The sequence below is a fragment of the Lissotriton vulgaris genome, chromosome 6 (assembly GCF_964263255.1).
Source record: "Lissotriton vulgaris chromosome 6, aLisVul1.2, whole genome shotgun sequence".
NCBI lineage: Eukaryota > Metazoa > Chordata > Amphibia > Caudata > Salamandridae > Lissotriton > Lissotriton vulgaris.
Window position 1 is genome coordinate 36,722,443 of NC_141694.1, and position 23,266 is coordinate 36,745,708.

Here is a 23,266-nt window from a genome sequence, read left to right on the forward strand (position 1 = left end):
CTGCTGATGATGTCACATATTACATCATTCATGACATGGTCAGTGACATCACTGAAGACATCGCTGATGACATTTCAAATGACATCACTGATCACATCATCCAGTGACTGTGTGTTTCTGTAAAGTTTAAATATGTTTTACATGTTGAAGAATGAGTGGATGTATAAGTGTCTGGATGAAAGATTTAGTAGGTACATGACTGACTGTATGAGTGAGTGATTAAATGTGTCTTACTGAATGCATGGGTTAGAGACTAAACTATCTGAATGTGTGCATCAGTATGTCTGTTGTTGTGTAAGCTACTGCATGTGTTGATCAGTAGCTATATGAGTGACTATATGTGTTATTGATTGGTTGCCCGAGTATTTGTATGGGAGATTGAGTGTGTGTGTGGGTAGCTGGCATATATAAATGACTATACATAAGAGCCACTGATTGTGCGAGTGGCTGTATGGATCATTGTGTACTTGTATCAGTAATTCTATAACAAAGTAAGTATGTGTTAGTATATGTTTGAATAAGTAAGGTGTTGTGTGTATAACTGTATAGTTGAGGAAATGAAAGTGTGATTGATTCTTTGCATGACTGACTAAATGTGTGAGTAACTCCATGGATGAGTGGCAGAGTGTGAGTGTCTGTATAGGTGTTTGAGTACAGATGATAGTGTTGTATTGATGATTGACTGTATGTATGAGTGATTCTATGGGTAAATGATTGGATGTGTGTATAGACCTAGCAATCAGTGTGTGCGTATGTAGTAACTGGTATTGGTGTGTCAATGGTTTCAAGAATGGTAGTCTGTGTTTAATACTGGGTGTATCAAAGGTTATATTAGAGTGTGAGGAGGTGCATCGTATTATCACATGAATTATATCATCAGTGATGTGATCAGTGATGTCAAATGAGATGTCATCAGTGATATCATTTGAGATATCATCAGTGAAGTCACTGACCATGTCATGAATGATGTAATATGTGACATCATCAGCAGTGGAATGCAGGTGCGCGAAATACAGTTAGTACAACTAACTATATAGGATTAATTTCAATGGTTTTTTAAATGCTAATTCCTAACTATATATGACCTGAAACCTATGGTTTTTTCAGTGAATTTGCAAGGTTTTTTAAATGCTAATTCCTAACTATATATGACCTGAAACCTATGGTTTTTTCAGTGAATTTGCAAGGTTTTTTAAATGCTAATACCTAACTATATATGACCTGAAACCTATGGTTTTTCTCATTGAATTTGCAAGGTTTTTTAAATGCTAATACCTAACTATATATGACCTGAAACCTATGTTTTTTTTAGTGAATTTCAAATGTTTTTTAAATGCTAATACCTAACTATGTAAGGCTTGAAACCTATGGTTTATTCAGTGAATATATATATTTAATATAATATATATATAATTTTTATTCTCAAGTTCTTTTTTTATATGATTACAGGGTCCGCGCACCGTGAACGCTCTGAGCTCTTACCCCAACACATTTTTTTAAGTTTCTAAAACATAATATCTACGTTTTTAACGTAGATTTTAAAGGTAAACAATATCTGCTTAAATGTAGAAAATGTTTTTTAAAAACTTTTAACAACAGTATATTACTTTTTTGAGTAGTAACAAATCTCGCGAGGGTATGTCGCACGTGCACGCAATGTAAGAGCACCATCTGCGCACCATAAAAGCTTCAAGCTCTTACCCCCGAAAGTTTTATAAAGTTGAAATCGTTAAATCTACGTATTCATTGCACAATGAAAAGATACACATTATCTGGGATAATAAAGAACATGTTAGTGTAAAATTTTAAAGACCATATATAACTTTAGGCAATTAAAAATCTTGCGAGGGTGCGTAATACGTAAACGCATCGTAAGATGACAGCGCTCCGTAAATAGAGCGTAAACGCAACGTAAGCTTACGTAAGCGCTCCGTAAGCTTACGTCCAACCATGTGACCCCAAAACAAAAGATTTAATTGGTTTATAATACTTCCTACTCCAATTGTTAAAGACCCCTCTTCTTTGGCTTTCGAGGAAGAAACACCTTTTTTCATCAGCACTTTGCTCCTGAAAAATCTATTGAAATGTCTGAACAGCAGGAACCTGAGCATTCAGAACATGAGGAACCTGAGCATTCAGAGCATTAGGAATCTGACCATTCTGAAGATGAGGAACCTGAGTTTGTTCCTGAAACCCCTAGATTACCAAAAGAATCCATAGTTTGGAAAAAAAATTAATTCCCAGAAGAATAGAAAAAGGTAAATGCGCCTTTTGTTACATGCAAAATCTGTGACACGGTACTTTCCAGAGGGGATCCACAGAAGAAGTACAGCTTTGGAACTTTTAGCATGTCAGGAATATACATCCAAACAATTGGAGTAAAGCTGTCATGAAAAGATCATCAGAGGAGCAGGGCTCTGCTCCCAGCACTTCTTCTCAACCAACAGCACCACCAATGCAAGCATCAATGGTTGCAAATATCCAACCAGAACTTAAGAATTTGATGATGCAATGCATTCGTTGCCAGAAACTGATAGCCTTTGGACAAGAGTCCATTCAAGTTATCCTGCAAAAAAACAGGAAGCACAGGTGCACTCCATAATTTTTTTCTTTATCTTTCATAGTTTGTTCCGGTTGAGCAATTATCTGCCTTAAAAAGTTTATTTTTTACATCGTTTTTCCGGCAAAACAAACAAAAAAACAGTTCTTTTTAGAACTACCTCTATTGGTTAAAGAACGAACTAAATTTTTATGTTTGTATGTAAAAGTTTGTCATAGTGAATGTCAAAGTGCCAAACTATAAGGATGTGGTACAGCATAAACCTATAATGTGTTTACCTATAGTATACTGTACTACTTCCAAAACACTGAAATGTAACATATGTATATAAATATGTTACACCTCAATGGGCCAGATGTACGTAATCTCGATTTACCTACTCATTAATAACGAGGGCCCGATGTAGGTAATCCCAGATTACCACTTTTTAAATACCGAATCATACCGATTCGGTATTTAAGAACTGGCACTGGAGATGTATGTATTTTTACCGAACTAATTACCGATTTGGTAAAATTCGTTAATTACCGATTCGATAATTACAGAATCTGTATTTGCTATTGATTCCTATGGGCCTTGAAGCCCATAGGAATCAATGGCAAATACCGATTCGGTAATTACCGAATCGGTAAATACCAAATCCTGCCAGGGGGAACAGGGTGTCACTTTGACACCCTGTAGCACCCCTGTTTTTGGCTTGGGAGCAATGTGACACACATACATGCCCTTAGGGAATGTATGTGTGCCACATGGCACAGGTGTACATGCACAGATGTGCATGTACAAAAGGAATTCCTTATTTACCACCCAATTGTATTGAGTGGTAAATAACAAATTCTTAGATGCCTCCTGCACTATCAACAGTGCTACCTACATTAGAATTGACAGATTTGGTATTTTTACAGAGTCTGTATTTACCGATTCGGTAATTTTACCGATTCGGTAAATACAGAATCTTTAAAAATATCAAATCTGTAAATAAATGCCTCCTACACAGGAAAAGGCATTTACCGGTCGGTAACAGCCAAATTCAGCTGTTACCGACCAGTAAATTCCTACCTACATAGAGTCCCAAATCATCCCACTTCAATATTTAAGAGTAGGTAAATAGGATGTATGTAATTTGTCTTTTGAAATTACCGAATCTGTATAATTCAGTCATTTTACCGAATCAGTATTTACCGATTCGGTAATTGCCATTGATTCCTATGGGCCTTGAGGCCGTATAGTATTCAGTGGTAACTAAATAATATTTAAGGGTCTGTGGTACTGTTTTAAAAACAAAGAAGTGTAGACAAAAGTGAACACAAAAGGGAAGAGGTGTGAGAAACAGAGAAAAGGAAGTGCACTGGAGGAAGTGCAGTGCCAATAAATGAAGGTTTACTAACAGGTAAGAAATGGATAACAGAGTGAAGGAAGAACAAACCTAACAAAATAAAGAAAGAGAGAAACTGACTGAGGTAAAGAGGAGGAGTGGTAGAAAGAAAGAGCAATGAAGATTAACTGTAAGGGAGACACATGTAGAGAGAGAGGGAGCAAGGGACTGAAAAAGAGTGAGGCAGTTATTCTGTCACAATAAGAGAGTGATAACAAACTTATTTTTGATTCTCATACTTACCTTATAAATAATGAAAACTTAGACACTGATGCGAAAAAAGTTTTTTATTTCTCATACTTACCTTCTAAGATATAAAAAAAGTAAAGAAATTATTTAAAAAATATATAATATCTGTAAAACACAAGAAACAAATACATTATAATGCATACAATGTATATTTCACAATACAAGAGAGAAGGAAGGAGATTAAGAGACAAGAAAGATAGATGGCACATGCAGAGGGACACATGCCACAGGTAGAGAGTGAGATGGTGCAGAGAGTGAGATAGAACAAGTAGAGGGTGAGATGGTGCAAGCAAAGGGTAAGATGACACACGCACATGCATATATTGTGCAAACAGAGGGTAAGAAGGCACACACACACAGAAACATGGAACAAGCAAAGGAAGACATAGCACAGTCAAAAGAGACATAGCGAATGAGCGTGAGACAAGGGGAGTAAGGACACAGAGGGAGTGGAGGAAAGAGTGAGAGAAGGGGACTGAGTGAGGGAGCAAAAAAAAAAACAAGTGATGGAGTGTGGGTGAGTTGAAGAGAGTGAGTGTAAGGGAAGGGCAGTGAGACAGTGAAGGGACAGAGGAAGTAAGGCTAACCGAGACACAGTGAATAAAGAGAAGTGAGAATGTCCGAATTCAAAGGGAGTGACAAAAGGAGTAAGTGAAGTGGACTAAGGTGAGTGAGGGAAGGTTAATGAGCAAGGGAGCAAAAGAAGGAAAGAGAGGTGAAGGGGAGTAAATCAGATGAACTGAGAAAAGATAAGTGAGGGAAACAAGAAAGGAGAAGGGGAGTGAAGGATAGGAATAAAGGGTACTGACGGAAGCAGCCTAACGAAACAAGGGTGAGGTGAGTGAGAGAAGGACAGTGAAGTTGAAGAAAGCCAAATGATAGAGGGTGGATAAAGTCGAGTGAGCGTGAAACAATGGGAGTTGAATGAGCATGAGACAAGAAGAGTAAAAGAGTGAGGAAATAGAGGGAGTGAAGGAAAGAGTGAGAGAAGGGGACTGAGTGAAGGAGCAAAAAAAAAAAGAAAATGTGGATGAGTTAAAGGGAGTGAACATAAGAGAAAGGGAGTGAGAAACTGAAGGGATGAAAGCAGTGAGGTTAAGAGAGAGGTAGTAAGGGAAGGATAGAGAGAAACAGAAATAAAAAAGTAATACATTTATTTTTTATTAGTCGTACTTACCTTATAAATGTAATATCTGTAGAAGAGAGTAAATATTTATAATATATATTTCACAATACAAAATGCAAATTAACTTGTACAACATGTTATATGGTTTATTTTTGCTGTTCTCTGAATATATTGATTTTCACTAAAAACTGTGAGTTCAATACTATTCATCATATCACAGCGGGCAAAAAAAAAACACAATCAAAATGATTGTGTTTAAAAAACCCATAAAACTTAGAAAAAACATATCTTAAATGTTTTCTTCCAAACAGCAATTTCCAAGATACAGTATCTCATTATTATACTCTCAAACTAAAGTGATATAGAAACATATATTAACCACATTTACCCGAAATACGTATCTTCATTTACATACCTTTCCACATGGCCAAAGGGTATACAGAAAGTCCTCTTTTTGGAAATTACTTAATAGTAGTTTTAACTTCCATTTACCCGACTTTCGGAATGAAAAGTTCAGCATCTATTTCATCATCTAACAATAATTCTATTTACACCTCTGACTTACTCTTGATAAACATTTCCTATAATACTGATATCACTCACTATGTGATACACTTATACTACCTATGTGACAACTACCAGTTTACTAATTATCTTGATCACTTTCACTCACAAACTAATTTTGAACAACGCACTTACTTTTATTAACTGCTCCAATCTTCATTGTCCAATTACTTTCACTAAAATGTGGGTTCTAAAAACACTAGGTAAGAATTTAAGTCAAAAGGCAAACGTTGTTTGAAAATCAATTGAGTATCATTACAAACCTATGTAAAAACATATATTATCAACATTTACCCGAGAAACTCATTTTTCATTGATGTACTTTCCCACATGGCCAAATAGTACGTAAAAATTCCTTGTTTTGGAAAATACTTAATAATACTCCTGACCTTCCATTTCCCAACATTCTGCATGAAAAGCTGCAACTTCTTTTGTAACACCTTACAATATTTATATCTCCTCCCAAGGATGTGTATCATGTCCATAAAACCTTAAACAACCAGTAAACTCTGAATCTGAACATCATATAGTATCCTGATGACTAACTTTTATTAATTGCTCCAATCTTTCTAGGCCAATTACTTTTCCTAAAATTTAGGTTGCAAAAACACTAGTTAAGAATTTTTTAAGTCAAAAGGCAAACGTTTTTTGAAAGTCAAAACAGTATCATTACAATAAGTCCAACCGTTTTTACATTTTGAATAAGATGTATAATGTCCAGATGTTGTTGAAGGACCATCATGGAAAATAATTGCTACTGTTACAAAGGTCCTTCCTGAAATTGATAATTGAGAAGCCACACCATTTTTGATTAAAGTTGTAAATTTAGTTCTATCAGGTCTACATCGTTGGAACATTAAAATTACGTACTGTCCATAACTTTGTATAAATAATGTTGATAGCATTGCACAGTTACATTGGGTACAAACCTTGTTTTGATCAGCTGCTCTAACTAGATTATTAAAAGACACTGATTTGCAGTCTGGTAAAGTCAAATATATAAATCTTTCGGTTTCTACTGTTGTACTACTTGAAAAGGAACAATTATCGCAGACATGTTGCCATTTATAAGAAAGTCCAAAAAGATTTTTAACATCTATACCTTCCTCTTGCAATACAACAAGCATGTACATTAGAAATTCCTGACAGTCTAGTTGAATATTCTGAGAAAATTGAGTTATACCAGAACATATGTCTAAATCATTTCGAATATCAGAAACACTTTGTATATTTGTTCTATCACTGCTACATTTCTCAAACACAGTATTCAACAAACAACAAAAACTTTGATCCCGATTTTCAACAATCTGTTCTTGCAAACTTTGGAGAAAAAAAACATTAACCACTACATTAGCATAGTAGTTGACACCAGAACTGTTCTCAAACTGAAATCCAACAATATCTTCAACAGAATCCTCTTTGTTTCTGCTTACAATTACTGGTTCATCTAGTTTTCTTTTTTTTGCTACAGCCTTGCTACAATTTTTCTCATTTCTTCTTTTTCGGCCTACTACATGCTTTTCAAACAGAGGATATTGAGGTAAATTTGGAGCATAATCTCTTCTATCCTATTATATTCCTTTACACAATTTAGATCTGCACTAATCTTTGTCTCATCAAAATCAATCAAGTACAATCCAGATAAAAGTTCCGACTCGAGATAAAGCAACATATGCCATACCCTCCTTGAAGACAGAACTGCCAATATTCATCAAAGCACTATCTACACTTAAACCTTGAGATTTATGAATAGTTACTCCATATAACAAAGAAACAGGAAACTGTTTTTGGCGGACATATAAAACTTTCACAAGCAAAAATCGAACAGAACAACGACTAAACTGTTGTACTTCTTCAATTCCATCAAATTTAATTTTCAAAAATTCAATTCCATCTCTATTTCGATAATTCACAAAATCAACATGACCCATTGCTCCATTTACTAAACCTCTTTCCACATTTAAATTCCGTCGTAAAATTATACGACAATTTAAACATACAGATAGTCTTTTCAAAACCAGCAGTTTTAGAAATTGTCTTCTCTAAAGAATCCAACTTTGATTTCAACTTTTCTGACAAAACAATAGTTACTCCTTCGTGCTCTATTTTATCAATAGCTTCCAGTTTCACAATCTCTTGATGTTCTAACTCTAACATTTTGTTGTTGAAGACTTAACATTCTCGAAGAGTTGGCATCAAGCATATTACAGTTTTGTTTTCAGCAATTTCTGATAAATAATCTCTGGGAGAATATTTTCCTTTGGAAACAAATTTGAAATTCATCGTGACTGTAAAGCTTCTTTGCCATGTTCAGTTACTTTTCCAATTCTTACATCTTGTAGAATATTTTCATAATCTTCATCCTTTGCCTGTCGCATGTTTTGAAGCAGTTCTGCATATTTAAAATATAACCAGATATTCACATTTCCAATGCTTCCTAAGCACTTTCTTGTATCTTCATGCGTAAGCATCTTAAACACTGGTTGTCCTTTCACTGGAGTTAGCTGCAGTAGATCTCCAAAGACAATGATGTGTTTGCCTCCAAATAACACAACATACTGTGTTTTAAGTATTTGTTGCATTCTTAAATGCACAAAAGCAAGCATCACATTTGAAACCATGCTTACCTCATCAATGATAAGAAGTTTCATTTTCTTCAGGACTCTACCAACTTCACAACAAGCTTCCCCAGGTAGCTTGTGGTATTGTAATTTATTATCATGCTCTACTGCCAGCATCAATAAACGATGTAAAGTAATCCCTTTAATGTTATGTGCTGCCAACCCAGTTGGAGCAGTAACAACACAAGACAGTGATGACTCTGTTCTTTTCTGCAGATAGTTGCAATTGATTTAATCAGAAAACTTTTCCCAGTTCTGACTTCTCCACTCACATACAGTTGGACAGGTTCAAATGACGTACATGAGCACTCTTTTTTATCATGACGAAAACCATGCTCAATCTGTTCTGTAACTTCATCATATATTTTTTTCTGCTCCACGTTTAGTTGATTTTCCAAATCTTCTAAATTAACTACATCCTCCTGAGCTTGTTCCATGGCTCTTTCCACCTCTTCCATGGCAGTGGCAGCTTCATTTTGGATAAGTGGTCCTCCTAGTGGATCCTGACTCAACTAAGCAGAACTCTGACTGTATTGAGAACTGTCTCTAGACATCTCTGCTGCAATGATAGCTTCTTGCTGTATTTCATTGTTCAACATTTGCAGATAACCTGAAAAAACAGGACATTCAATGGTATCCTTAGTTGTATTGAAAGAATCTTCAAAACTGAGAAAATCTCCAAGTAGTTCCTCTTCTGAACGCCATGGCTTAAAGAGTTGCAAAAGAGCTAAATAGTAAAATTCCCTTTTATCAGGAGATTCGCAACTCAATTTACGATGATTAATCAAATGTCCTTTTCTTTGTTTCACCAGACATCCTTCACATCCAAATATAGCATATACTCCTTTATTGATATCTTCTGTCATATTCTTCTTAAAAGTATAGTTTTGCAATACTTCATAGAGATAAACGTTCTCAAGATGACTACTTCTATTTGGATAATATGTATCCAACATGTTTGTCTTCAAAATATCTATACTGTTTGGTTGAAACTCCGCCAAATACTCAATTTCTTGTGCAGACTTCAAAACTCGGTTTCGTGTTGCAGCAAGACCTAGACTCACCCAAATGATGGATCTCGATTTGGCATACAGACTTGCTGATGAGAACCGATCTGAACATTCATATGCTCCAATTTCTCGATGCGACAACATCTTCAGACTGTAACTGTATAATTTCTTACTTAGGCTCTTTTCATGCGAAATATCCTCCCACATTTCCTTCAGTTCCGTCTTTTCTGATTTTGTGATGTAAGACGTTACATATCGAGCCACAGCAATAGAGTTGTCAGCAACATATTGAATATCCATGTTAGCATTCCACATGGACAAAAGGACTGGGTTGTAGTCATTTATGTATTTGGACTCTTCATTTCTTTTCAAGTTGTACGTATTTTTCGGTGATTTTCTTGTCACAGTATGTCGCAGTGAAGACATAAAATTGTTCACTCTTCCTTTAGATATTACTGGTCGTGGAAATCCAAAATGACATTTTGTGTAGAACTTCTCCTTGGATTTGAACTTTCGACGACAGTACTTTCCACAGCAATAGGTTTGAAAGCGTAAGACTTGATGCCGTAAGTTGTCTTCTTCTGTACTTTTCGGAACAACACATGTGGAATATTGTTCAATGAAACTCATCACTGTGTCATCCGAATCTGTTCCAAATTTGGGAGCATCTTTGATCCATAGCAGCATATGTATGTGAGGAGCACCTCTTGCTTGATACTCCTTTCTCCAAAAGAAATCCAAAACCTCTCCACGTGGAGGATTTTTGTTTGTTTGTGATGAAAGACATCATAGCTTCAAATCGATGATTAAAAAACCTACAAACATTAACTGGATCCAAAGAGCACAGTTCTCCAGGTGTCTTGAATTCTATATTTTCTATGTTTCCATTTGCCTCTCGAAGAAATTCAAGTAAGTCTTCCCAGGCATACTCAGCACAGCTAAGAGTGAGGAACCATGTAGGAGTTTCTAAGTTTCTTAGCATACATTTCAATTCCCCATGATGACGGTACCAATACTCATTCGTACCACGTTGACATGCCATGAGATTGATTAGGTGAGATTCCAAAATACTGTCTTCCACTTGGACTTTATCCATAAAGTCTCTTGCCGAAACATTTTGAAGATGTACTCCAAAAGAGCACTGTTTAACTGTTTTAACTTAAGTGCTGGACTTTTTACATAATACAACCTTCTCACTATTTTCCTCACTTTAGTTTGATGCACTGCTAACATCCTAAAATGGTGAAAAGTACTTTGACATACTTTTCTAGAAAGACAAGCCAGTGAATGACCATGCAAACCTGTTTTTTCGCTCACTCTGCAAGGATCTAAGTCTTCCAATATCTTAAACTTTTGTTTTAGACTTTTCTTACTATATGTACGTAACAAATTGCAAAACAAATGAATAGAATCCTGTCACACACTACAAATACTACTACAATTCCAAGTATACACCGGAGCCTTAGGACGTCTCCCTAAAACTTCATCAGCTAACACCTCATCTGCATTTCTAGGCACAATTTTTTCTTTTTCAACTGGACAACTGTCCTTCACCTCATATGCTCGACCACTGGTGTCAACTGCATGCACCAAAACATTATCTTGAAAGTAACTCTCTTCATTAAAAAATGGCTCACAACTTGAACTATGCTTCCATTCTCCCGAAAAAACATCACAAAAGTTAGTCTGATTAATTACTCTTTTCCACTTACATTTTGATTTCAAATCATTGATTGCCTTATCTAGTGTACGAACTCTATTGATTACTAAAATATACAGCTTTCTCTTCACTTCAAAAGCCTGATCAACAAACTTTTCTAATCTTTTTTTTTCTTGTAAAATGCTGTTTTCCTATTATTTTTCTAAAGATTTTTTAATAAATTCAAAACTACTCTGTTACGAAACATTCGTCTACGAATGTCCAAAAACTGATTTGTCCTACGATTACCAGACACACTATGATCTCCTCGTACCATTATACCATTTTTTGTTGACCTCTGCTTTTTCTTTCTAGTAACACTTTTTATTTTTTTCGTAGAAACACTTTCTTGACTTTTTCTGCTTTTTAACAGTTTCCTTAAAACATCCTTGGTTTGCTTACCAGGAGCATTTTTTTCTTTTCTCTGAAGATTGTCCTTTGCATGAATCTTCTAATTGAGTCCTCTTGGTCGATAAAGTTTTCTTATAAACTCTTTTTTGGCGGTCTTTCGTAGGCATGATCTATTATGACTCTGTAGATATTTACAATCTGTTGAAAAGAAAAATGTAACATATTATAGACCACTACTAACATAGCACATAGCAATCACATTAACTAAACATTATAAACACTAGTTCACATCTCTCTTTGTATGTCTCTTATCACTCTCTGCCTGCACAATCTCCCTCTTTGCATGCCTCATCTTACTCCCTCCTTCCACCATCTCTCTGTTTGTATGTGTGTGTCATCTCAATCTCTGCCTACACCATCTGTCTGTTTGTGTGTATGTGTCATCTCACTCTCTGTGCCTAAAACGATTTACAATGCTAAATGTTTTTTGCTGAAATGACTGGCTTTAAGATTTTTGACAAGCATCACACTGACTGTATAAATGAATTATATTTTCATCTTTTTCCTTAATGTTAGCTGTGTGTAGAAATGAAATGATGTGAGAGATTTTACTAATGGCATCAATTGAGATACAATATACAAAAAGAGATGCATATTTAGAAGCTCCTTGCGCAATGTTTAACATGGATGCAAGCAGAAAATGCATACAGAGTAATAAAATTGGCATTACACTATCTCTATACCAACATTAATGTTAAACATTGCGCCAGGGGCTTGTAAATATGCCAATGAAACCATTACACTATCTCTATACCAGCATTAATGTCAAACATTGCTCAAGGGGCTTGTAAATATGCCAATTAAACCATTACACAATCTCTAAACCAGCATTAGTGTCAAACATTGCGCAAGGGGCTTGTAAATATGCCAATGAAACCATTACACTATCTCTATACCAGCATTAATGCCAAACATTGCACAAGGGGCTTGTAAATATGCCAATGAAACCATTACACTATCTCTATACCAGCATTAATGTCAAACATAGAGCAAGGGGCTTGTAAATATGCCAATGAAACCATTACACTATCTCTATACCAGCATTAATGTTAAACATTGTGCAAGGGGCTTGTAAATATGCCAATGAAACCATTACACTATCTCTATACCAGCATTAATGTCAAACATTGCGCAAGGGCTTGTAAATATGCCTCTCTTTTTTGTATATTCTATCTCAATTTATGCCATTAGAAAAACCCTTTAAGCATCTCTCACAGCATTTGATATTCTTGTCTGTGTGGCAATTATATTAATCTGCATGCATTTTCTGCTTGCACCCATGTCAAACCTTACGCAAAAGTCTTGTAAATATGCCTCTCTTTTTGTATATTCCATCTCAATTGATGCCATTAGTAAAATCCTTTATGCATCTCTCACACCATTTCATAAGGTTTTCTATCTGCTATTCCTATCCCTCTCCATACATTCACTGCTTCCACCCATGTTAAAGATTGCACAAGGCACTTCTAAAAAAGGACCATATTTACAAGTCCAATGAAATCATTAAACTATCTCTATACCAGCATTGAATCCAAGCATAAAAAACAATTTAAAAAGAAGTCTACCTTATAAACTAAATAATACAAACTGTAAGCACACACAGCTAACATTATGGAAAAAGGTAAAAATATAATTCCTTAATTCACACAGACACTCACTGTGATCCTTGTCAAAAATCTTTAAGCCACACATGTAATCAAATAACATTTAGCATGGTAAATCATTTTACACACAGAGCACAACCCATTTAAATAAGCACTACACTACAATGCAGAAACCGGACTCATTTTCAAAATACAACAGAAATGAAGCCCAATATGCTTGTTATGCTTCCCAATACTGCAAACAGCACTCTCTCTATATTACTCACCTTTAAAATTGCTTTTGAAAATGTAGAACAGTGTCAAACACACAGCAGATTTTCTAAAGAAGAATCTCTGAAATGCAGCTCAGACACTAGAACCAGAAATGGCACACTTTCCCACTCATTCTCCACACATATCTCAAGTCTTAGCCAATGTAATGTCTTCCCACAATATTTCAAAACTAAACTAACATTTCAATTGGTTCTACATTCCCACACTTTCAAACTCACATAATATTCACCCATCCCCCTAGTGCTCTTTCAACCTGTTACCATGGTAACTCCCACCTAAGAAGGACACAGGTAAAAAGTTCATCATACTATTTTGCAAATGAATCCAACAAGATTCTTTGACCTTTCAATATAACAGCTAATCATGTGCAATGTTCTTTACAATGACCTTTTCTGAACCATTATAATTGCTTCTTTTAAAAAACAAAACTATGCACCCTAATATGCTGTGCTGCATTTTCAAAAAGCACCAATGATTTCTTAAATTTCAAGTGCAGTGAATGTCATCCTCTTTTTTTTATCTAAACTGCAAGCTTTACAAATGCCATTTCATGTACAGCCCTCATCTGAGTACAACCAGATCTACCTTAGTGCTCCTTACAAATTAACAACTCTCCTTCTAGAAAACTGTTGAACAGTAAATTCTGTGTCAATCTCACACCTCAGAAGTATACCTCAAACACTAAAATCTCAAAATGACTGAGTTTCCCTCACATTTCTCATACATATTCACATACCAAGCCAATCACATTTCATCACACACAAAAGCAAAACCAAAGGAACATTTTAATTGGTTCAAATTATCAAAACTTTCAAACTCACATAATGTTCAACCTACCCCCAATGCTCTCTACCAATTACCATACAAACTCTCCACAAAACACCTAACTAAACCCAAATGTGAAAGTCATCACTCAATGTTGCACTCAACCAACATCTAAACACTGACACTTGTTATTTTAATGTATTTCTTTTTTGTCTTTTTGAGCCACAGTCCCGCATGGTGCGCGGACCCCGCGATTTAAATTTTTTTATTTTTTATTTTTTTCAACCTTCGGGGTCCTCTACAGGCCCTATGACAAAACCTAGTTTGCTCAGGAATCTCTACCCTGCCTCCTTGTCAACTATTTCACTTCTGTTTACAACCACTATCATCTGCCCCAAAAACAAGATGGCGGACAACACTTCCTCATTTCGACTGACTGGAATGTTGACAGACATCCAACAGCCAATCAGAATTCCGCGCGCGCACGCTAAGGTCCGCGCACGTGCAAGGACAGTGCAAGGACGGAGCATGCCCGTGCGCGCACCGTGTCCCGCCCATAGATATATAATTTGAAAAAAGTCAATTTTCTCAGCAATTACTGGAGGGATTTTCACCAACTATACAAAAGGCACGTCTGCATACCAGGCTCTACCATTTTGCCAAGTTTGCAGTAATTCCATTCAGCCGTTCGGGCTGTAGCTGTGTCTAAAGGTCCTATGGAAAATTGCATTGGACTCAATTTCACATTCAATTTTCTCAAAAACTACTGGAGGGATTTACACCAAACATACAAAAGGCACTGCTCCATACCAGTCCCTACCATTTTGCCAAATCTGGTGTAATTCCGTTCGAGCTGTAGCCTTGTCAGAATGTCCCTATGGAAATTAACATGGGGAAAAAACGTTTTGGGACCCCCCTTTTTTCTCGGCCCCGCTTGATGAATCCCTCCGGAACTTTCAGGGAAGGAGCGGAGCGCAACGAGGCAAATTTAAGGAAAATTACAGGCAGATCCCTCAATCGGCACTAAAGTTACTCCCAATAGAATGTTCGGCATTACCTATGGTAACTAGGTTCTAACTATATATACCTACTGGCGATCGCCAGGACCTATTTTCCATAGGAAATCCGCAACATTCTATTTGGAATAACTCTGGCGCCGGTCGACAAATCTTAGCGAAATTTTCAAAACTAATGGCCAGCTCCAGTCTGCTCCTATCCTGAAAGTCTTGGGATGATTCGTGTAGTGGGGGCCGAGAAAAAAGGGGGGTGCCAAAACGTGTTTTCCCCATGCAATTTTCCATAGAGACCTTTAGCCGCAGTTACAGCCCGAACTGCTGAACGGAATTACACCAAATTTGGCAAAGATGTAGTCCTCAGTTCAGACTTGTGCCTTTTGTTTAAATGGTGTACATCAGTAGTTTCTTAAAAAATTACAATTAAAAGTATGTATGTATCTGTGGCCGTGGTGGATCCGCGCACCCCGAGCGAACCCTTCCGATCACGCGCTGAATGCTAATTGGCTGTCAAGTGGTTGTCAACATTCGAAACCAGGAACTGTTGGCATCCTTTTTGTGCCTCTGTAGAAGCGAGGCTGAAGAAGTCAGTGGAACAAGTGTGCAAAACGTATAAAGGGGGCAGGGTAGAAATATCCTGATCCTCTAGACCTGCCTAGGGGGTCCCACAGGGCCCAAAATTAAAATGGCAAGTGCGCGCAGGGTGCGCGGATCCTGCCATAAAAGAAATATATATATATATATAATGGAGCTTCTTTTATAATCCCGGGGGCAAATTAAAAAATATATGGGGGGCCCAGAGTGGCCCCCAGCCCTGGGACTGCTACCCTGGGGCTATAAAATAAATGGTTGGGGGGGCTCCAAGGCCCCCTGCAAAATTAGTGGTTGGGGGGCCTCAATGACCCCGCCCAAGCCCAGGGGACCACCACCCCCGGGGCTTTCTGTATTGTGGGAGGGGGGCTGCGTGGCCCCCCTCCTGGAGCCCTCGAGGGCCCTTGAGACCACCGCCCGCCAGGGCCGGCTCCTGCAGTGTCCCGGGTGCCCACCCCTGGTACACTACTGTTTGCTATGAGAGGGCGGGAGTCTCGCGGCTCTCGCCCTCCCGTAGCAAACTTGGTTTGGATTTTGAAAAAGAGAGCAGGAAAACCTGCTCTCTCTTTCAAAATCCAAATCATATTGCTTTTCCACATGGGGGGGCTGCATGTTAGCAGCTCACCATGTGGAAAAACAATGCCGGCTCCCGAAGAACGCTGGGAGCCAGCGGGACCGTGGGGGCATTGGGGCTCCCCCCACGGTCCCCAACATTTTTTATAAGCACCGGGGGATGGGGTCCCAAGGGATATTACAAATTAGTGATAGGGGCTATATTTTTTCATGGTAAAATTAGGAGTTGTGCACCAAGCGGGGCGCTCAGTGCGGCCCATCTGGTGTGCACGCATTGGATGCACGACTCATATGCTGTAGGGTGCGTGACTCCAACGCGTTTGGTGCACGACTTCTATGCGTTTGGTGTACGACTCTGATGCATTGGGTGTGCGACTCCAAGCAAAAAATCAAATACATTTTTTTAGATATACATCAAGCTTTTGTGTTTAGTTCTTAGGTGGCTCTAAAAAGTGCCCTTGTGTTTGAGATATTTTGGTACCTACAAGTAAGTACCTATGCAGAGTCTAAAGTTCAAGAGGAAGACTCTGTTACCCTTGTAGAAAATAGAAACCTTCTCAGGGGTCCCACTGATACTTGGTTCTTTTAAACCAACAAAGAAGAAATCGGCACAGAAGCTGAAATATAAAAGTAACATCTTTATTAAACTCAAATGAGGGAGATTATGTCACACAGAAGCCTTAGCAACTGAATGAGGCAGTCTAAGGAGTACAGAAAACTGGGGCCTTATATATGCTTAGGGTTACGTAGTCAGCATAAGACCAAGGGGCAGTCCTGGCTCATGTAAGCATGCAAAATGACTAATATGGACATGAGAGATCTGCTTGCTCAACAAAGTGGGAGGAGCTAACAGTTTCTAATTCTGGTGAACACATCCTGACATTTACAGACTAGGAACAGTTGCAAGGACAACTGCAAGCTCAACTGAGCATGTGCGAAGGTGGAAGATGCTAAATATAGTTAGTTTCTAGGCAGATTACAAGAGCAGTCAACACTGAGGGAGGACAGAGCACATAGCGAGCATGTGGCAGCACATGGCAAACAAGATGGCTGCCAGAAATACAAAATGGCTTTCAGCTCATGCTAACAAATCCCTGCAATATTTAACACCGTCATCTGTAAAATGTACACCATCTCTCCTATAGATGCCATCCATATTGAAATGCAGATTGGTGTTGTAAAATGGACCCCATTCAATAATCTCGGAGAAAAGTAGAAACAGATTCATTGACATGTTTCCTAGCTTTCTCAATTTGTGGACAAAATTCATTGGACCAGTTCCATTTCTGCCTTTGGCATATGTTAGAATAGACAAACAAAGTTTGGGGGAAAAGTGACATCAATTCTGTGAAGGTTTGCTTTATAAGCATTTCCAGACCTACCCCAGTGAAAGTGCCTAGGTCATTGCCACCACAGTGCACAATTATGAGGTCAGGGTGTTGGAGATGCAAAAAGGATTTAATCAATGGCATATATTGGAGACACATTATCCCTCTCTGTCAAATCCATTTAATGTCTACATTTGGTAAAGCTAGGTCTTTGTCCATGTTTCTGTTTTCTGCATACCTTTGGCTCCAGAAAATATAGCTGTGTCCCACAATCAACACTCTAAGCATCTTGAAGTGAGGACTGGATGCACTCAGATGGTCTCTGTATGTGAAATGGCAAGTGAGATGTTTCAAAAATGGTGGATAAGATGCAGTTTTGAAAAAAGAAAAGAAATGATTGGGTGTTTGAGATCATTTTTAGTCTCAAAGGTAGGGTGCATGTTTCTGTTTTTTTAAAGCATGTTTTCAAAGGAACATTACATAGGATACGCTGATATTTTGAATAGTCAAGCACACTTGCTGTTTGGAGTTGCAACATTGTGTGTTGAACTTCTGACCTATGATTTCAGTTAAGTGTTCCATGAACTGTTTCTATGGTAACAGGCAATGAGCAGATTGGGGGTAGGGTTCACATTTATGTCACTTGGAAAGGGCTGAAATGTGTAACCAATAGAAATGTGTGTTAGCTTTTGAATTATTGTGGGAAGCAATGTGATTTGATATTTACATGTATATGTGTGGCGAATGAGAGGGAAAGATTGCCATTCTTTTGGTTTTGCTAACAGATGCTCAGAGCAGAGATTCTGTATAAGAAAATCTGTTGTGTGACTGACATACTTCTAAATCTACAAATCAATTTCAAAGGCAACTTATTCTTTTGTGAGAGGTTGTATTTGGTATATTTGTTTTTTAATAAGATTAATGTGTTTCTCTTGGTAAACTGCAGGGAGGAATGTTGCATGTCTAGATTCAGTTTGTGAGACTGTATTGAAATATGTAGAATGTGTGCAGTCATGTTTCCTGTTCTAGACTACTAAATGTTTTGTGTTAAAGTGCAAGGGGTACTGTTATTTGCCTAGAATCACACTGTGAGTCAGTGTGCATTTGGGGAAATTGTGTTAGAAGCATTTGGTTGTGTGATGTGATTGCAGACACATAAGTGCTTAAAAACTTTTTTTGATGTTAAGTTTCGATAGAATTAGAAAATAGACATTGCTTATGTATTTGGAAAATTAATTAGGCTTTAACATTGAAATGCAGTACTGAAATATGTGAAATGTGTGTTGATACATTCGTTTTTGCAGATCAGTATATGTGTTTCGATTAAGTCCAAGAGAGTCTTGGTTTTCTTGAATCACACTGCGTCTCTGTGTAAGTTTAGGAACTGATGTGAGAGAAGCCTGTGCGGATTTCATGTGCTTGCAGTTCTAGTACTCGTTAAAAACTTATGCTGTTGCCAAGTTTTGGTAGAATTTCAAAGCAGTCATTGCCTATGTGTTTTAAAATGTGTCAGGCTTGTACTCTCAAATGTAGTAATGAAATATTTGAAATGTGTGTAGTCATCTTAACTCTTGCAGACTAGTGAATAGTGTTGCTTCTGTAGAATCACACTGTGAGTGTGTGTTAATTTGTAATGCATTGTGAGAGAAGCATTTGGTATGTGTGGTTGTAGTAATCCTTTCAGTAAAGTGCAAGGGATACTGTTATTTGTCTAGAATCGCACTGTGAGTCAGTGTGCATTTGGGAAAATTGAGTGAGAATCATTTGCTTGCTTGATGTGTTTGTAGACACATAAGTACATGTACTCATGCAGTGAGCCAGGCTTTAGGGCATGCAGTGCTTTAAACTCATATGGACTATGCATGTAGTGATCTAACCACCTTCACACTTATATTTCAGGCCTACAATTCCCTAGTTAGTATCCATACACTCCAGGAAATACCCTGTGACTGCTCTTGCAACCCCATTTTGACTATTTCAGTAGCATGTAGTAATCCTTTTAGTAAAGTGCAAGGGATACTGTTATTTGTCTAGAATCACAGTTTGAGTCAGTGTGCATTAGGGAAAATTGAGTGAGAATCATTTGCTTGCTTGATGTGTTTGTACACACATTAGTTTATGTACTCATGCAGTGAGCCAGGCTTTAGGGCATGCAGTGCTTTAAACTCATATGGACTATGCATGTAGTGATCTAACCTCTTTCACACTTGTGTTTCAGGCTTACAATACCCCAGTTAGTATCTATACACTCCAGCAAACACCGCATGAGTGCTATTGCAATCTCATAGTGACTCTTTCAGTAGTATGTAGTAATCCTTCCAGTAAAGTGCAAGGGATATTGTTATTTGTCTAAAATCACACTGTGAGTCAGTGTGCATTCGGGAAAATTGAGAAAGAATCATTTGATTGCTTGATGTGTTTATAGATACATATGTACATGTACTCATGCAGTGAGCCAGGCTTTAGGGCATGCAGTGCTTCAAATTGCTAAATAGTATGCATGTACTGGTCTAAGCAACTTCACACTTTTGTTTCAGGCCTACAATTCCCCAGTTAGTATCCATACACTCCAGGAAATACCCTGTGACTGGTCTTGCAAACCCATAGTGACTCTTTCAGTGCCATGTGCTAATCCTTTCACTAAAGTAAAACTCGATGAATTATGAATTCACCCACTGACTCTCCTTATAGTAGTATAATAATCCAGTCAGCATGCATGTACTGGTGCAGTGAGCCAGGATTTAGCACACAGAGTGGTTTAAACTCCTATGCACTATGGATGTAGTAGTCTAACCACCTTCACACGTGTGTTTCAGGCCTACAATTCCCCAGTTGGTATTCATATACTCCAGCAAACACCCTGACACATAAGTACATGTACTCATGCAGTGAGCCAGGCTTTAGGGCATACAGTGCTTAAAATTCCTATTTACTATGCATGTATTGGTTTAAAAACCTTCACACTTGTGTTTCAGGACTACAATTCCCCAGTTAGTATCCATACACTCCAGTAAACGCCCTGTGACTGCTCATGCAAACCCATGGTGACTCTTTCAGTAGCATGTAGTAATCCTTTCAGTAAAGTGCAAGGGATACTGTTATTTGTCTAGAATCACACTGTGAGTCAGTGTGCATTTGGGAAAATTGAGAGAGAATAATTTGGTTGCTTGATGTGTTTGGAGATACATAAGTACATGTACTCATGCAGTGAGCCAGGCTTTAGGGCACACAGTGCTTCAAATTGCTATGTACTATGCATGTACTGGTCCAAGCACCTTCACACTTTTGTTTCAGGCCTACAATTCCCCAGTTAGTATCCATACACTCCAGAAAACACCCTGTGGCTGCTCTTACAAACCCAAAGTGACTCTTTCAGTACCATGTACTAATCCTTTCACTAAAGTAAAACTCAAAGAATTATGAATTTACCCACTGACTCTCCTTATAGTAGTGTAATCATTTAGTCAGTATGCATGTACTCATGCAGGGAGCCAGGATTTAGCACACAGAGTGGTTTAAACTCCTATGCACTATGGATGTAGTAGTCTAACCACCTTCACACTTGTGTTTCAGGCCCACAATTCCCCAGTCAGTATCCATACACTCCAACAAACATTCTATGAGTGCTCTTACAATGTTATAGTGACTCTTTCAGTACCATGTATAATCATTTTACTAAAGTAAAACTGAATCAAGCGAGGCTTTAGGGTATGGAATGCTTCAAACTCCTATGCAATATACCTTTAGTACTCTAACCACTTTTACACTGGTATTTAAGATCTACAGTTTCTTAGTCAGTATTTATATAAAATGTGTTTGTATAGTAATAGAAAAGTATAATTTATAAAGGTATTAAGATACATGTATTTATGATTATTTTTTACAGATACTGTTTATCATCATTAACATAAAGTTATCATGCCAGACAAAGTAAGAAAAAGAAAAGGACAGAAAAAGGATACTTACTTGAAGAAAACTCAACCACAAGTATTGGATGACCAACATAATGTGGCTAAAAAGAGAAAAACATCTGGTAAGACCACAAAGGACTTTATTAAAAATATTACTAGACTCAGAAAGCATACTGAAAATGTTGAAAGCACTGAAAATGTTCCAAGCACAAATAAAAGTGCAAAAAATAGGAAAGGAAAAAAAGGCAATATACATACAAAGTATACAACTTATATCAAATGAAGAGAAAATCAATATAAAGAAATCCGTAAAAAAATATTTTATTATAGAGTAGTACATAATTTCTTGCAAGATATCAGGAAATATAAAAAGAGATCACTGTTTTAAAAAAAGAAGAAGCATATTGAATATATTGTTGAAAAGGCTTTTGAAGTAAAGAGGAAATTATTTATTTTAGTTTTAAACAGAATTTGGTCACTAAATAAACCAATCCATTTAATGAAGGCCAAAAGTAAGAGGAAAAGAGTAATTAACAGAACTCATTTTTGTGATGTTCTTTTAGGGGAATGGAAACACAGTTCAAGTTCTGATCCTTTCTTTAATGAAGAGAGTTATTTTCAGGCCAATGATTTGTTGCATGCAGTTGACACCAGTGGTCGAGCTTATGAGGTTAGAAATGGTTGTCCAATTGAGAAAGAAAAAATGGTTCCCAGAAATGCAGAAGAAGTGATAGCTGATGAGGTTCTAGGCAGACGTCCTAAAGCTCCAGTGTTTACTTGGGATTGCAGTAGTATTTGTAGTGTACGACAAGAATCTATTGACCTTGTACGCAATTTCTTATGAACATATACTAAAAAAGTGTTAACCAAAAGATTAAGATGTTGCAAGGCCTAGACCCTTGTAGAGTACGAAAAGAATACTGGTTTGCAAGGTCATTCTCTGGCTTGTCTTTCTAGGAAAGTTTGTCAAAGTGTTTTTCACCATTTCAGGATGTTGGCAGTACATCATACTCAAATGCGGAAGGTAGTCAGAAGATTGTATTATGCAAAAAATTCAGCACTAAAGTTAAATGAGTTGAACAGTGCTCTTTTGCGTGGGTCAGTTTCAGATGTGAAGAAGAATTGTGATGACATTGAGTTTTGTTACTTTGGTCCTGAACAAGAGAGTGAAGAAACTCAGACATTAATAGAAGAAAATGTTGTAGAGAATGTTGAACATAGTTGTACAAACATTTTTGAAGGTTAAATTACAAATTTAAGGTGATTTCAGGTGAAAGGCTAAATTTTTCTTGTATTTGTTGTCAGCGAACTCACTATAAAAAGCAGACTAGGAGTGTTGATCTGTATTTAAAAAGTGAAAAAGAAAATAATTATATGTGGAAGGAATTTGCAACTTATTTGTTGGTAGAGAATTGTTTTGATTTGGGTTCTGATCAGCGTATTTGTAAATATTGTTGTCACAAATTAGATGAGAATAAAATGCCCGCTAGAGCTGTGCATAATAATTTAGAGTTAGTTGCTATTCCTCCAGAATTAATAGTTTTAAACACCTATGAGTATATTCTTATTCAATGTGTGCAACAGTTTCTGGCT